The sequence below is a fragment of the Panthera tigris genome, chromosome B3 (assembly GCF_018350195.1).
Source record: "Panthera tigris isolate Pti1 chromosome B3, P.tigris_Pti1_mat1.1, whole genome shotgun sequence".
Lineage (NCBI taxonomy): Eukaryota > Metazoa > Chordata > Mammalia > Carnivora > Felidae > Panthera > Panthera tigris.
The window spans coordinates 38,369,687-38,386,738 of NC_056665.1; the positions used below are offsets into that span (position 1 = coordinate 38,369,687).

General features: G+C 51.4%; 1 long non-coding RNA gene across 5 annotated transcripts in view; it reads right to left on the reverse strand.

The window, feature by feature from the left end:
- The window catches only part of LOC102971701, a 51,381-nt gene that overhangs the window by 17,107 nt on the left and 17,222 nt on the right, over positions 1 to 17,052 (reverse strand). For all 5 annotated transcript variants that reach the window (XR_006218563.1, XR_006218561.1, XR_006218560.1 and 2 more), the window contains one exon: positions 16,913 to 17,036. This is a non-coding gene — a long non-coding RNA (uncharacterized LOC102971701). The remainder of the gene's footprint in view (positions 1 to 16,912; positions 17,037 to 17,052) is intronic.

The window sequence follows — 17,052 nt, forward strand, 5'->3', positions numbered from 1 at the left end:
GTCCAACTCTTGATTTCGGCTCAGGTCATGATCTCATGGTTCACGGGATCAAGCCCACACTGGGCTCTGTGCTGACAGAGCAGAACCTGTTTGGGATTCTCTCTCCTTCTCTGTGACCCTCCCCCTGCTCATGCTCTGTCTCTCAAAAACAAATACATAAACGTTTAAAAAAAAAAAACACCAAATAAAGTGGGCAGAATAATACCATACCATTCTGTAGGGGACAGGATGTAGAAACGAAATGTGGGAGAGATGCACTGTAAATCAAAAAGTGTAGTACTCATCAGAACCTGTCATTATCATCAGAGACATTTTTTAAGCCAATCCACAAGATTTCCTGAGCTCCTTCTCTGAGCCCAACCCTGCAGGCATGGTGAGAGGAATACCAAAAAAGTACAAGCCACTATCCTCCATTTTGCAGAGAGAAAAGGGGAGTTCAGAGAGGTTAAGTAACTTGTCTAAGGACACACAGCTAAAGAGTGGACGTGCTGGGATTTAAGCCCAGCTGTCTGAGTCTAAAACATTCCACAGCCTCGCCACATAGAGGTGAAAGGCTATGGCCAAATCCAGCCACACCTGATTTTAAAAATAAAGTCTTCTTGGACCACAGACACACTCATATGTTTACATCTTGTCTCTAGCTGCTTTTGCACTACAGTGGCAGAGTTGAGTAGTTGCATAGAGGTTGTGTGGCTCACAAAACTCAAAATATTTTCCACCTGGGCCTTTTCAAAGTTCTCCGAACGCTAATCTCTAGCGTCCTATTTGTCCACCGTCTGGCCCCCAGTGAACACCCTTTTCCACGCCTGACACCGCGGCCACCGGTGATGCAGAGACACGTCCGACGTGAGTCTGGTTATTTCTCAGGTTACGAGTGAGGCTGGCCCCATTTCACAGATGAGATTTCCTCCATGAGAGGAGCCTGGAGATCCATACCAGGACATGGAGTGGAGGAATGGAAGGAGAATGTGGAGGAGAGCCGTGGGCTCTCCTCGTGTCTCTCTCCATCCCCTCTACCGACTCCCACTTGTCAGAAAGTCAGGGAAAGTTGATAGGCTGGGTGCTGGCCGCATGCTCTGCACGGACACCTCATCCACCGCCCTCTGCCCTTCCTCTGCCTCCCAACCTGCTGCCCCTTCCAGACGGGCTCAGAGTACCAGGGCGTCCACCTCGCCTACCACGCAACCCCCCAGAGCCCTTCCCGGCCCCTCTGCCCCCACCCACCTCACTGGTGTGTTTACTTAAGGCTGGATTCTATATCTGGAAGTTCATTAATTTTTCGTGGGTGCCAAAACGCGGATCATTTGTGCTTATCCTCAACTAAATAAGTCAGGTCATAAGAGGTAATGCCATGGGTAGTGGAATGTAAACAAACACATTCTACCTCAATAAACATGCTAATTTCCAGCTATAATATTCACAAGTAAAAGATCCATCACGCCGACCCTATTTGGCAAAGGCAGCGGGCCTCATCCGTCAACGGGGGAGGCTCCCGCCAGTTCTCCGCGGGAGGGAAATAGTACAACTTAACTTGCTTGATGACGCCCTCGGGGGGAAACATGAGCCTCATAAATGAGTCTGGAAATGTGATAAAAGGATAATCTTGCATAAATGAGCCTATATCATCATTACCTGCACCGACCAAGGCCAGGCACAGGCTTTGAGTGATGGAGTCACATTTCATATAAATTAAGGCCGAGGAGCTAGTGCACCAGACCAGCGGGGGCTCTCTGTCCTTGCTGTGTCCCGCTGCCCACCCTCGCCCGAGGCTGCCACACAGGATGCGCGGAGGGCCGAGCAGGAGGTTCAGGGCTGGCTGGGGCTGGGGCGCCGGGATGGGAAGACTGCCCAGGCCCAACCTGAACACGAGTACACCCTTGGCAATTGGTGACATCAGAGTGGGTATTGGTCCTTCCTCCCACCTCTCAGAAAAAATTAAGGAATCCATTATTTGATTTGCTCAATTTAGTGGACACCTATTAAAGGGCAAGGCACTGAGAGGCACTTGGAAAATCAAAATAAGATGAAGCCCTTGTTTATAAGAATTCACCGTGGGCTCAGCGAGGCAAAGCAAGTCATCCCAGCCCGCTTGGTCTGTGGTCAAGTGTGGAGGGTGCTCAGAGGACAGAAGGGCTCCCCGGCCTGGCTAAGGCAGAGAAGGTCAGGCCTTCAGGGCATAAAGGAAGACAGGCTACTACTCAGTGAGTGGTGAAGAGCTGGGTCTCCCTCTCCTTGCTGCCCCTCCCCAAGGCCCTCAAGGACACTGCCCCGCGTGCAGCTTCTGCCGAACTCCTCTGTTCGGCCTGTGAGGACTTTTAGCAAAAGAAAGGGAGATGAGGGGCACCTGGATGGCTCACTTGATTGAGCATCCGACTTCGGCTCAGGTCATGATCTTACAGTTCGTGGGTTCAAGCCCTGCATGGGGCTCTGTCCTGACAGCTCAGAGCCTTGGGCCTGCTTCAGATTCTGTGTCCTCCACTGTCTCTGCCCCACCCCTGCTTGTGCTTTGTCTCTGCCTTTCGAAAATGAATAAACATTAAAAAAATTTTTTTTTTAAAGAAAAAAAAGAGGAGGGACAAATACACAGAACCCGTAAGCTGTCTCGGAAAAGATCTGGCGGAGATCTTGACGCTCTTTCCTGATCCTCCCTTGCCCCTCCCCCCCCCCCCGTGATGTTGTGGGTGCCCTACCCAGCTCCCTTATTCACACGGCTGAGGCACCCGTCCTGGCAGTGTTGACAGCCACCGCTCACAGCCACCCTCTTCCTCAGAGAACTGTCTTTGGCCAAAGAGGAGCCACCTCACCTGGGAGGTTATCCCTGCCTGCTCCTCTGATGTCAGAGTAGGTGACTCTGGGGGTACAGAGGCTGGCCCCCTTGACTGACCCCTTTGTCAGGGGTCATGCTCTGAGGTGCGGCTCCCACCAGGACGGGTCAGGCTGAGGCCAGACTCCGGCCGAGACCACATCCTTGCTGCCCCATCCTGCTTCCCTCACCCACTTCTCCCGAGAACATGCCCCTTGCCCCTGATAAACTACATGCATCAAAATCTCCATCTCAGGCTCTGCTTTTAGGCAGCCTGACCCAGGCTCTCCATTTTCCTCAAAGACAGACTTGGAAACAACCCACCACAAGGCAGCACAGCAGGGGCAGTACCGGGTAATGACGAACGTGCTGGGGGGCTCAGAGAAGGAGAATCTAGCTATGCCTCAGGGGGTCAGGGAGGGCACCTTGGAGAAGGGCTGCCCACCTTCCCTGGGCTGGGTCCTGCATTCTCCAGGTGGGTGAGGTGGGAAGGGGGTTCCAGGCAGAAGGAACAGCATGTCCTTCCGTTTCCCAGGCACTTTCCAGCATCACTTCATGGCAAATAGCAGCATCCATGTGACATGGAAAGGGCTTGCTCTAGAAGCCTCCAGAACCACCAGGGCTGAGGGGTGGCCAGCCCGTAAATGCTTATTATGGGAATGAGGGAATGCGTACAAGCAAGCGAGTAAAATCATTCTGAACATTCCCCCAGCGGACAGTATTTCATCCGTCCCGTCACTTACCCTGTGCCACCTGCTCCCCCACTAGACCAGAAAATCCTTTCCAGTAGGGGCTGGGGCCGGGCATCAAGAGTGTCTCCCTGAGGCCTAGCTCTGCTTTTTGCAGTGGATGCTCAGGAAATAACTTATCCCATGGCTTTGAACCGCTGACCCGGGAGGAGAAGGGATCACCAAGACCAAATGTTTAGATGTATCAAGGCCTTCATTCATTCATTCACCAAACAGCTTTGTGATGTGATAGAAAATCGGTGAATCAGAAATAGAGACGAGGGTGCCTGGGTGGCTCAGTGGGTTAAGCGTCCGACTTTGGCTCAGGATCTCACGGTTTGCGAATTCCAGCCCCGCATCCAGCTCTCTTCTGTCAGCACAGAGCCTGCTTTGGATCCTCTGTCTCTCTCTCTCTGCCCCTCCTCTGTTCTTTCTCTCTCTCTCACTCAAAAATAAACATTAAAAAATTTAAAAAAAGAAGAAGAAATAGGGAAGAGAGGAAATTATTATGTGCTAACAGTGCACAGAAATTGTCCTAGGTGCTTTCACATGCTGCACTTAAACTTCATGATAACCTGGAAGGGGGCATTGTTACTGCCAGGAGCAGATGTGCAACTGACATCTACGTGTACCTAGCTCCAGAGTCCAGGGTCTTTCCATCCTCTCTCCCTCCCTTCCTCTCCACGGGAGGATGTTGTAAAATCAAAGTTGTCAAGGTCTGGAATCAGTTAACCAGATCTTTCTGGAGGCAGAAGATCAGGAAGACCTCTGAGTCTCTCTCTCAGCAGAGAATCCTCTGATTTAGGCCACCCGGGCCCAAGGAGCTCTGATGGGCAGATCCCCTCCCTCCACCTCCCAGACCCAGGCCAGCTCTCCTCAGGTGCATCCAAACACCTATAACAGACAGAAAGCCATGCTTCCAGGGATTGTAGGATTCAGAACCGACTTGAGGGGTTAATTTTTTGAAGGAAAAAAGAAAGGTATAAACACTGCTGAAAAACTGAGCCGACAAGCTCAGGGGAAACCCGAGCCACAGAAGTCTTAGTCAAAAGTGCTGGCTGAGAAATCGCTGGCCCCTGCCAAGCCCAGGGAAGGGAAGCTTGCACATTCCCGGGCTGCGTGTTTCAAATACTTTCCGCGGTTTCGCCAGTGGAGGGCCAGGAGAGAGGAATCTGTCATTACCAACTTGGGTCTGCAAAACAGCTTGGCTGGCAGGGAGCAGTGAACTCGCAGGAGGCAGGAAGCGGAAAACCTGAGTCATGAGCTTCAGGGGACGGGGGAATGTGCAGGAGGGAGGAGGTGAGAGGCAACCGACCACAGACCAAAGGGTCTGCGCGGATCCTTTGACTCCCAACGCATTCTTGCCGGCTCACCACCATGACTGCCCCTGCCCTGTGGGGTAGAGACTCGTGCAGTTTCCCAAACGTTCTTCATCAGTGTAAACATTTGTGGAGGACCTACTAGGTGCCAGGAATCCTGCTGAACATCCAACACAACGACCCGAGGAAGCAGAGCGGGCACCGTATGCCCGCTTCTCAAACAAGGAAACCGAGAGCCAAAGAGGCACTGGAATTGCCCCACGCCACACAGCAGATGGCCAAAACGTCAGTTCGTCCTTTGTGTATTGAGGGCCTACTAAGTGCCGGGCACTGGGTCAAGGACTGGGCTGCAAAGATGGAGATGTCAAGGCCTTTTCAGTGAAGGGCTCAAAATCTTATAGATTAGGACCATTGTGTGTGTGTGTGTGTGTTTCCAAGACACATTTATATCTGCTACCCAAGTTTTCTTATTACACCGTGTGTGGGAGGAGGGGTGAGGATGCTTCGGAGATGTGACAACATGGAGGTGAGGGGCAGGAGGGATGTGATGGCGGAGTGCTGGGTGACGAGCCGTGAGGCCCGGCCTCACAGTTCAGGCTGTTGCTAACGTGCTGTGTGACGCAGGGAGCCGCTTCAGTCCCTTTGGCTCTTGATTTCTGAAGAGGACACCACCCGTGCATGTCCAGCCTCCCTTTGGAGGTACTGTTCGCGACACACCGTTGCCTTCATGCCGGTGGCTTCTTACTGCAAGCCGCCATCCTCTGCCTGAAGACCTTCTCTGGCTGCAGGACGATGCTGCGTCCAAGGTGGGGCAGGCTAAAAATGGGGGGGTTCATGTCCCCAGGAGCAGCCGTCAACAAAAGACTGATGGGAGTTGGGGGATGAAGACAGGCCTTCCTGTCTCCTTGAACAGGACAACTCTGAAGGGCATGTTCACAGCAGCCTCTCTCCCGGGGCTTCCTAGCGGCAGGGGCCCCAGCTGCCCACAGGGGTACTCCGCCCATCAAGCACCCTGTGTTCTCTCCTGTCCTTCCACCTCCCACATCCCTTCTGGCTCTGTCGGTTAAGTGTCCGACTCTTGGTTTCGGCTCGGGTCATGATCTCACCGTTTGTGGGTTCCAGCCCTGCATCAGGCTCTGTGCTGAGCCCCCACCTTGGAGCCTGGAGCCTGCTGTGAATTCTAGGTCTCCATTTCTCTCTCTGCTCCTCCCCCGCTTGCGCTCTCTCTCTCTCTCTCTCTCTGTCTCCCAAAAATAAATAAATGTTAAAAAAAAAAAAAAAAAAAAAGAAGCAAGCAGCCTCCAGCCAGGAGCAAGGCCTGAAAGGTAAGGCCCAGGGTCGGGGAGAGCACAGGGGTGAGGGCACCAATGCAGGGCTTCTCCCAGGCCATAAATCCCCTGTTGACCCCCTACCCACAGCCTAAGCAGCCCCTCAGGGTGCCCTGAGGGGAGGGGTCCTGTGGAGAGAACTGCAGAGGAGGGGGCAGCAGCAGGGCCTGAGGGCCACGGCCCCCTCTCTGGGCTCCTCATCTTAGCTGCGCCCGCCTCCCCATCCCCGCCTCCCCCCTGCCTCCAATTTATACCCCGCACCTAGATGAAATCACACACAATGCCCTCTGCCCTCCTGCCTTCAGCCCTCACACCTGCCATTCCCTTCAGCCAGAACGCGCTTCCCTCCCTCCGCACCAGCCAACCCCTCCTTCAAAGCAGTTCGGACATCTCCAAGTCTATGCAGCCTTCTCCAGCATCTGCCCTGTTCTGGTCATCAGGCGTCCCCTGCTCCTCCTGCCCTTCCATGGGGTCTGGGACACCCTCCAGCACTGTACCCAGTGTCCTCCCTGGGGAACCACTGTTGGTGAGTCTGTGTTATGTCTTCCCAAAGGTCTCTGAGGGCAGGACTCATGCTTGTTTTCTTTTTATCCTCAGGTGCTGGCTCTTACAGCTCTATAAATGTTACCTGAGTGAATAAGAGTAGGAAAATTACTCAAAGCTTGTTGAGACCCCATTTCCTCACTACAGGGAGCCCGATGGGGAGACCAAAGGCCAGGGATTTGGCACCGCAGACTGGAGCCTCAGAGGATCAATTCTGCCACCACTGCATAGATCCAGAGGCTTCCCTTCATAGCTAGAGACCAGCAAAGAGGTGGCCCTGTGACAGGTCCCTTCTAGGGACAGTTTTGTAGAAGTGCAGTGGTTTTAAAAGCTTTTCTAGCTATGGAGTTCAAACAAAATCCTCCCCAGAAGTCCAATAACTGCTCTGGTTAAAAGGGAAGGGGAGGTGGGGGTAGAGTCCTCTTGACAACCCCTTATCCTGGAGACAAACCACTCAAGAATCCCCTGGGACTCCATAGAGCTGTTTCAAAGCCACTGCCAAGTAAGAAGAGCTGGGTTGTGTCCAAGGACCTAGGTTCTAGTCCCACTCTGCAACTTGCAGGCTGTGTGACCCTGGGCCAGTCACTTCACCTCTCTAGGCCTCAATTTCCTCACCCCCATGATGGAGAAGTTAATGTCTCCCTCACAGGGATGCTGAGAGGCTCAACGCTGATAACCAGGGTAGCTCTGTACCTTACGGTCAGCATAAAATTTGTTGTCAGGGGGCCCAGAAGGACATGAGAAATCTTGTGTCATTTTGAAACAGGCACTCTTGGAGGCACTAGGCCCTGGGCTACAGAACAGACACATGGCTGCAAGACTCATGGTTGCCTTTTTTTCTTGGGGCTTCAGGCCCCTGCATGCTCGCCAGGCGCCTCTTTGCCCCAGACCTCATTACCCAGCCAGCTGGGGCCCTCACGCAGGCATTGTTTCTCGTCCCTGGGTGTGGAGCTGGAACACGTGGGCACGGAAAATTCTTCCCCTCGCTGCTCCACCAGCCAAACCCCAGTCCCAGCCCGGGATGCGGACCCCTAAAGGGAAATGGAGGCAGAGTGTTCTGGCCCCAGGAATCAGCTAATGGAACCTTGTTAATTACTATGTAAATTACTTTAATAGCCTGATCCCCGCCAGACAGTTGTTCAGGGGCTTAAGACTCTAGGCTGGGGAGATGGGATCTCAGGTGAGGGGAAGGAGCAGCCTTTCCTTGGCCCAAAGAGCTCCCATGTATGGTTTCCCATGGGGTGGGAGGAGAGGCACAGATTGGTAACCAGAGGGGAGGATGACCTTGCATCTGAGCATGGCCCATGAGGATCCTGAAAATGACACTGACATGTAGGAATCAAGTCCATCTTGAAGACTGGCACTAAAAAGCACCTCAGATGATCTCTGGTCCTCACGCCTTCTGTTCTTCTTCCAGGGAGAACAGAAGCCCAGAACAGGTGAGTGACCTGTCCGAAGTCACACGGCAAGATGATGGCCAGGCAGGGGCCGGTCTCCCATCTCCGGCCCAGGGCTTCTCAAACTGGCTCCTGGGGATGCGCTAGACCCGGGCGCCCTGCCTGAAACATCCAATAGTAAGACTTTCCCAACTTTCAGAGGAAAAAAGAAATGCAACCAGAGGCATTTTCTTGATTTTAAGGTCTACCTACAGTTTTTATAAAAAGATACACTACCCTACAGGCACGATCCGTAGCTATATTTTCTTCCAGAAACATGCTCTTGTACCGTGGAATTAAGCATGCCAGAATGTCATAGCATTCTATAAGGAGGCCGTGACTTTAAGATTCTCTGACCTGAAGGGAACCCTCAGTCCTGAAGCACTTCTTTTCATCTCAGTTTTCCAGATAAGGGAAGAGACACAGAGATGCTAATGACTTCTGAAGGACCAGTGCTCTTCCCTCCCTGCCATTTGTCAGAAGTATGTGTAAACCAAGAGTGACTAAGTGCTGAGAGGGCTAGGAAGGAAGGCGGGCGAGAGCGAGGACACCCCTACTATGGGGCTGCTGCCAGGACGTTGAGCTGTATTTGACAGGCTCCCCGACCTCTCCGCGGGCTGCCTGCAGGCACACGGCTCCCTGCTGCAGCACAGGCCGAGTTTCAGACAGTAGGTCTGCTGGCAAGACGAAGGCTGGGCTGGAGTGGTTCTATCATAACATGGTGGCTCTGTGGCCACTTGCTACCTGTGTGACCTTGGGCATGTGGCGTCGTCTATCTGAGTTTTGACTCCATCTGAGAAATGAGAATAAGAACACTTGCCTCACAGGATGGTTGAAAGAATGAAATGAGATGGGCCTGTGCACCTGGTACGGTGCCTGGCACTCACTTTCTCCCTCCTGGTCTCCCCTCTCTAAGATGTAGATGTGAATATGTTTTTTCATGTTTACTTAATTTTTTTAGAGAGAGAGAGAGAGAGAGAGAGAGAGAGAGAGACAGAATCTGAAGCAGGCTCCAGGCTCTGAGCTGTCAGTACAGAGCCTTGACACGGGGCCTGAACCCACAAACCATGAGATTGTGACCTGAGCTGGAATCAGACGCTCACCCAGGCGCCCCAAGATGTAAATATTTTTAAATTCAGGTCAGGTGCAGGGACCTGGAGTGTGTCACTAGGTAAATGCAGTGGGCTATCAAAGCCCCCACCCCCCCGCCCCCCTCCCTGGGTACCCAGTGCCTTCCTTGCACCTCCAGGGAGTGTAGTGGATCAGAGGCTCTCAGCGCCCCGTGAGGCTCTGCCCAAGCCTCTCCCTCACGTGCCCTGCAGTCCCAGCTCTGCCCTATGCCCGGCACTGGCTGGCGGTTCCCTTCTGCCAACCCCCAACCCTCCTGTCAGCACCCCCAACTCAAGAAGCCTTCCCACTGCCTCCAGAACCTGGTTTCCTTGGTCCTCAATGCCGCACACAGGGGCTTCCTCCTTCTCTTCCTTCGAGGGCTATTCTACCACCACCTCATCCTGGGCTCTAGGTTCTGAGTATTTCCTGGGTCTGCTGGCCAGAAAAGGTAGGGCCATCTGAGACTTGGTCTCTGTCCTTGGGAACGGGGAAGCAATACAGTAGTCCCCACCACAACCACGAGAGGGGAAATGCTGTGAAGCTCTGCCAGCAGCAGGGATTGCTAACGTTTGTGATAGGTATAAAGGTACAAACACGGATGCCGACACATCAAATACGCCAGGCTCTCTTTGAGGTGTCTGATGATCCCCCGCTGGGGCTGTCAGCTTCTCCTCCACGCCTCACCTCGGAGGTTATTTCCTTGGAGAAACACCTTTCCCTCCACCCGAGCTTGGCTCTGTGTCCCTCTCCCACCTGGGCACTTCCCAGAGGGGACCATCGTGGCCTGTTTGCCTGCCTGTCCCTGCACTGGGCTGAGCTCTAGGAAGGGAGGGGCCGCAGCTCATTCACCTGGCTCTGGACTAGTTTTGACTGCAAGTAACAGAGTCCAGCCAAATTTATTTAATCAAAAAGGAGAAATTTCTGGAAGGCCCTGAATGTGCTTTAGGAGGGGCCCAAGGAGATACAGCTGGCCTCAGGAAGGGCTGAAACCAGAAACAGGTCACCCTCCACACTTCCCCTTCCTCTCTCATCCCTGCTTCTTTCTCCTCTCCATTAGAATTGTCTCATGAAAGTTTCTGCTTAGTCCCTAAAATGTTAACTATAACATTACCGAGTGTGAGAAACAAACGGTCGGCTGTGCGCGATTTTAAAGTAAGTGGTCAGGGCGCCTGAGTGGCTCAGCCCGTTCAGTGTCTGACTCTTGGTTTAGGCTCAGGTCATGCTCTCGCAGTTCATGGGATCGAGCCCCGTGCCAGGCTCTGCGCTGGCAGCGTGGAACCCGCTTGGGATTCTCTCTCTTCCGTCTCTGCCCCTCCCCTACTCATGCTGTCTTTGTCTCTCTCAAAATAAATAAATAAACTTTAAAAAATAAAGCGATCAAAAGCTGCTTGGATAAGCTTGAGGCTCTCACCTTAAGCCCTTCCCCACACAGAGGTTATGAAAGGGGAGGAGTCAGAAGTTAAGGACTTTGAGAAGGAGGATGCCTTTGGAGCTGGTCTATATGGTGTGTGTCCTTTCCACCACTAACAAGACATGATAATGGCCTTTAGCCTTAAAAAATCAAACTGCCAGTTATTTTACCAGAAAAAGATGGGTTTGTTTGGGAACAGCAGAGAACTGCAATCTGGACAGGCTGGCTGCAGCAAAATCATAGGCAAGTCCACAGAACAAAGAGAAGGAGTGCTCTTATAGAGGAAAGGGGGGACACTGGAAATGCTGTTATAAACAAAATGTCCCTTGGAGTAAACTGGGAGTTGGAAGTATTGTGGCTTTTCATTGGCTGAGTTGTCACTGTCTCTCACTGGCTGGGCTATGGGGTGGGAGGAAAGCCTTTTTTTTTTTTTAATGTTTATTTATTTTTGAGAGACAGAGAGAGACAGAGCATGAGCAGGGGAGAGGCAGAAAGAGAGGGGAGACACAGAAACAGGCTCCAGGCTCTGAGCTGTCAGCACAGAGCCCACCCAGCGTGGGGCTCGAACTCACGAATCGTGAGATCATGACCTGAGAGCTGAAGTCAGAGGCTTAACTGACTGAGCCACCCAGGTGCCCCAGGAAAGTCTTTCTCCGTCCTGCTGGGGCAGTAAGGTAGTATCCACCTGCATGGTCCCTGTCTTCCTGTAGGATTTTCAATTGGCAATGTGTGGTAGGACTTAAGAGCTCCCTGTGCCCAACCCCCGAACTTCATTTTAGTGAGTTTTCCTTTATTAGTTTTCACATAGCTAACACCGATGGAGCGTTTATTGTGTGCCAGGCCCCACGCCGAGCACTATACATGGGTCATCTCATTAAGCCTTCAAAACAGACAGCTGAGGGAGGTTCTATTAATTAGTATCCCCCATTTTACAGATGAGAAAACTGAGGCATGGGAAGGTGAAGTAACTTGCCTAGTAAGTTTCAGTTTGGATTCAAGCAGCCCCTGACTACCAAGCCCTGGGTTATACTGTGCCATGGCTGTGGCACATGGCATTCTTGTGTGTGTTACACACTACGGTGACAGTGTTGATATAGGTGTGCACATGCGCCTGTGTGTGTCCCCAGGGGTGTTACACACACGTGCACGTGTGTGGGTCAGCGCACTGCCCCCGTGGGAGCACGGAGAGGGAGGCAATGTCACACTTCCTCACACTTCATCTCCCATGCAGTGCTGGTGAAACTTTACCCAGCTTCCGCTCTTTGGTGGCCATCTTACTTTCTTCTTTTTAAGTTTACTTATTTACTTTGAGAGAGAGAGTGTGAGAGTGGGGGAGGAGCGGAGAGAGAGAATCCCAAGCAGGCTCCACACTGACTGTGGACGTTCGAACTCACAAACTGTGAGCTCGTGACCTGAGCTGAAATCTAGAGTCAGATGCTTAACTGACTGCACCACCCAGGCTCCCCAAGTGACCATTTTTCTTGATGAAAAATCTCGTTAGTGGAGGAATGGTTGTTGGGCACTGGGGAGCCCTGCATGCTTGACAGCTTTGGCAGATGAAGGCCCAGAGGGAGGAGCAGCGCCCACAGCGCTCACTGCTCCCGTGTCAGGGATCTTGGGGTAAACCGAAGCCACCGCACGGGAAGGAGGAGGGGCCTCCAAAAGACCCGGGACATGGCGGCAGCTACCTCCCCTTGGCCTTTGCCACCCAGCCGGCAGGCTCCCCTCAGCCTTGTTGCTAGACGCCCCAACGCCAGAGCTGCCTTCTGAACGCCCACTCCATCCTGAACATGGCCCTGCTCCACAAACCTCTAGTGCTCCCTCCTACCCTAAACATGAAATCCCATGCTTGTGCCCAGCTTTCCTCCAGCACCAGGGCCCAAACGGCCTCTCCAGAGAATCCTCTGAGGTAGGTGCCAAGGCTGGCACAGGGTGAGGGGAGAGATGTCCTCACTCTCAGGGTCCAGCCTGCCCCACTTTCCCCACATATACTCCACCACCCTTGGCACACGAGCGGGGATATCCACGGGCTCCTCAGAACTGAACTAAAGGTGCTACAGGAAATTCAACTCAGATTCAACAAAGGCTCTGAGCGCCAGCTTGGTGCTGTGCCCCTCCGCATATACCCTGTCACTCAGCCTCACAGCACCCCATTTTGAAAGCACCTCACTGTCCCCGAGTCTGTCACAGAGCCAGCACGTAGCCGAACGGCAGCAATAATGACCACCACGGACTGAGGACCTACTGTGGGGCGAGCCTCATAGTGGGGCTTCCCTCCCTTACTTTGCGAACCCCTGCGAGAACCCAGAGCGTCGGTCCCCCCTTCAGGAGGTCGGTCCCAATTGTTCACTGACGCCACATTTATGAATTTGCCGACTCGATAAAATGTATTTAACTCCCATTCAATACTTCTTCTGCTTCCAGGGTCGTTTGCAAACATGTGCAGAGTGGCAAAACACTCGAGTGGCCCTATTCACACGTTCCCAGACGACGTCCCACAAAGTGACGCTCTGCCTTTCTTGTCTCAGCTCGAGCTGCAAACAACTGGCCTGTGGTCTACTTAGTGCCCTGCTCTTCACATTTTTGTGCTTTTATTCTTTGGTGATTTCACTGTTTCAGGTGGCCCCACAGGTAATGCTAAGGTTCTGTCTAGTGGTCCTACGTGCAAAAAGGCCGTGGTGTCCTCACAGAGAAAACTGGTGTGTTAGCTAAGCTTCCTTTTGTCAGTGAATCAATAATTTCTATTAAATAAGGTGTTTACACAGAAACATAAAACAAGGTTATGTATTGATCGCTTGACGAAAATGCAACCTGAAAACTGACCGGGTGGCAGGAAACCCTGTATTTTCCCTAGGAGAATGGCTCAGTATTTGTTAATTCCGTGCTCCCAGGTGCTTTATAGAACGTGGCTACGGCAAATAACAAGTATTTTTGTCCTTTGCTGGTGAAGAAGTTGTCACCCACCTGGGCTTCCACAGCTAGCGAGTTGCAGGCCATTCCGAGAGGAGTCAGAAACAAGTGACCTCCCCACCTGGTTCTTTCACGAGGTGTGGGGTACATGCTGGTGGCCTGGGACATCAGTGGGGTGTCAGTGGGGGGCAAAGTGAGGCCAACTTGCTATTAAATAGCATTATCTAAAGTTCTTTTTCATTTATCTTTCAATCCTTACGATTGGATACAAGTGAAAGCCTGGGTCTGGTGCAAGTCAGTCCTTAATGAGTCCCAAATCCTCCTGCTAATCCCCCTTTTTAATAAAGAAAAACCCTCAGGTGCGCAGCCTCTAGGAGGTAGGAGGGTCTAGCTGGAATTTAGTAACACTTATCTTTATACTTGCCTTCAAACAGAATACTGGCCATAAATAATGGCTCATGATAATAGTTTTTAACTTTCAACAAAGGGACAGAAACTTTCTTTCCAAATAGATACAATTAAGTACAGGTATAAATATTTAAAGAAAAATGTTAAATAAATAAGTGTAAGGAAAATCCAAGGTGGCCTCTACTGGTTTCTGAAGGAAGCAAAAACCAAGAAAGTAATATGTGAACGACTGATGTTTTAGGGGTGCTGGCTGGCAACATTCTGTCTCTTGATCTCAATGCCGAAAACACAAAGGTATATTAAAACTTTTAATGGTTTGGGGGTCCTGGGTGGCTGAGTCGGTTAAGTATCTGACTCTTGATTTTGGCTCAGGTCATGATCTCACAGTTTTCTGAGATCGAGTCCCATGTTGGGCTCTGTGCAGTGTGGAGCCTGCTTGGGATTCTCTCTCTCCTTCTCTCTCTGCCCCTCCCATCCCTCAAAATAAATAAAGAAACATTAAAAAAAAAAACCTGTTAATAGTTTAAGCCATTATGGCTTAAACCAACAACAAGTTTATTATTTTATCATTCTGGAGGTCAGAAGTCCAAAACAGGTCCGTAGGACTGTGTCCTTCTGGACGTCAGAAGGAAAGAGGATTCCCTGTCTTTTCCAGCTCCCACAGGCTGCCTGCACTCCTTAGCTTGTGGCCTCATCTCCAATCTCCGAAGCCAACATTGAATCTCTCTCTCCTGCCTCCCTCTTTCCTTTATAAGGACGCTTATGGTTACACTGGCCCACGTGGATAAGGCAGGCTACTCTCCCTATGTCAGAATCCTTAATCACATCTGCAAAGTCCCTTTTGCCACGTAAGGTAACATATTCACAGATTCTGCAATTAGGATGTGGATATCTGCTTGGGCCTTTATTTTGCCCACCACATGTGTGAGTGTGAGGGTGTGGAAGCATATACAGGGAGAATAAGGGTGTGTGAATGCACGTGCCCAGAAGCACATGTGTATGGGTGGCGGGGGGAGGGTGTACAGAACCTGCAGGGCTGGGCACTTGGGAGCTAAGACTCCTCCGTGCTCACAGCCTTCCAGCACAGTCAAGCGTGCAGCTGAAATCTGCCACTGTCCCCTCAAAGCCTCTCTTTGCAGTGAGGTCACCTCTTCCCTCCCAGCTGGGACCAGGGTAGAGGGGAGGGCTGGGGATCCCATGATGGGGTGGGTGGTGCTGGCATGCCTAGGGCCCCTGCTGAAGACACGGAGGCCTGGGTGGGGAAGACGGCCCTGGTCCCCTCTCAGCAATCACTCTGTTCAACTGCTCTTTGATGAGCTCCCCCAGCAAATGTAGGGCAGGTTCATCATCTGTATTCAGACAGAGCCATTTGATCACATTTCTGGGCACCACCCTGACCCCATCCTGGTTTGGCTGGGCTTGGGGGTTTTACAAACTGCAAATCCATCTGCCTTCATAACTGCGCCGTTTATTTTCAAAACTGAGGTGCCCCTTGGCACCTTATTAGTGATTACAAAACACAGTAGCAGCAAGCTCTCATTTATGTGCTGCCTACCTTCCATGTCAGCATGCTAAAGCCATCACACACATTATACCCCTCAACCCTGTGCCGAACCCACGAGGGAGGCATTTCTGAGCGAAGGAATCCAAAGCTCAGAAAGGTTAAGTGACTTGCCCAAGGTCCTGAAGCAAGTGACCATGGGAGCTAGGGTCTGAGTGCAGCCCTAAAGGTAATCCACATTGCCTTGTTTCTGGGAAGAGCATGCCTGGGGCCCCATTCCTTCGCTTAGGCCTGCCTCTCCTGGAAATTCTCCTCCAAATGTCCCCATGTCCTGGGGACGGGGGCGGGAAAGTGGCCCAGGTCTGGGGCTGTGCCTCTTGTCAGGTTAGCCCCAGATCTCTTGCTGACAGGCTTCATCCCCTTCAGGCCATGGGCCCAAAGCCTCGGAGAGGGAACTAGCCTGAGGGAGTGGTCTCCAGCCATCTTTCAAGGATATGGACTAAATCTCAGGCTAGAGATTTTTATACCTACTTTCCCTTCCTTAAACACAAAGAAATGGGGTGCCTGGGTGGCTCAGTCAGTTAAGTGTCCAACTTCGGCTCAGGTCATGATCTCACAGCTCATGGGTTCGAGCCCCGCATCGGGCTCTGTGCTGACCGCTCCGAGCCTGGAGCCTGCTGCTTCAGATTCGTGTCTCCCTTTCTCTCTGTCCCTCCCCCACTTACGTCCTGTCTCTCTCTCTCAAAAATAAATAAAACTTAAAAAAAAAAAAGAAATCAATATATAAAATATAATTGCCAAATTGCCTAAAATGCACAGTCCAAATACTCCCACAAAAACCTCACAGTGAGGGTTATGTCAAAAAGACACAGGAGCCAACCGCAAGAGCTCCAAATAGGCAGAGCTAGGACAATTTAAGCGACAAAATTAAAAGTTATTGGATTATAACCCAAAGTATAAAATACATATCCATGAGTCCATAGTGCTATAAATTTATGATCGAATAAATAAATAAGAGAGACAAGACCAAACCCTAGTGCAAAACAATCCCAAATAATATTATATATATAATATATCATATAATATATATATATACATACACACACACACACACACACACACACACACACGCTCCCCACTCAAGGAACAAGAACATAAGACCCCAAAAGCCTTAAGTGTGGGTTGTGCACAGTGACTTCCTTCCAAAGAGCACAGTATGGGAAGTGGAGAGAATAGCTTATTATGGAGACAGACACTTCCTCCGCTATGCGATCAAGGCCAACCTCAAGAGTGTAAGTTATGTTGGTAAATTTGAGGAGAAGGGCACTTTATCTCTGTGTTCTTCCTCCCCAAAACTCATACCCCTGCTCTAGGCATGAGGAAAACAGCAGACAAAGTCCAGGAGAGCGGCGTACCTGACCAGTGCTACTCAAAACTGTCAAGGTCATCCAAAACAAGAAGAGTCTGAAGATGGTCACCCCCAGGAGGAGCCTAAGGAGACTTGACAACCAAACGCAGTGTGACATCCTGGATGAGATCCTGGACAAGAAAAAAG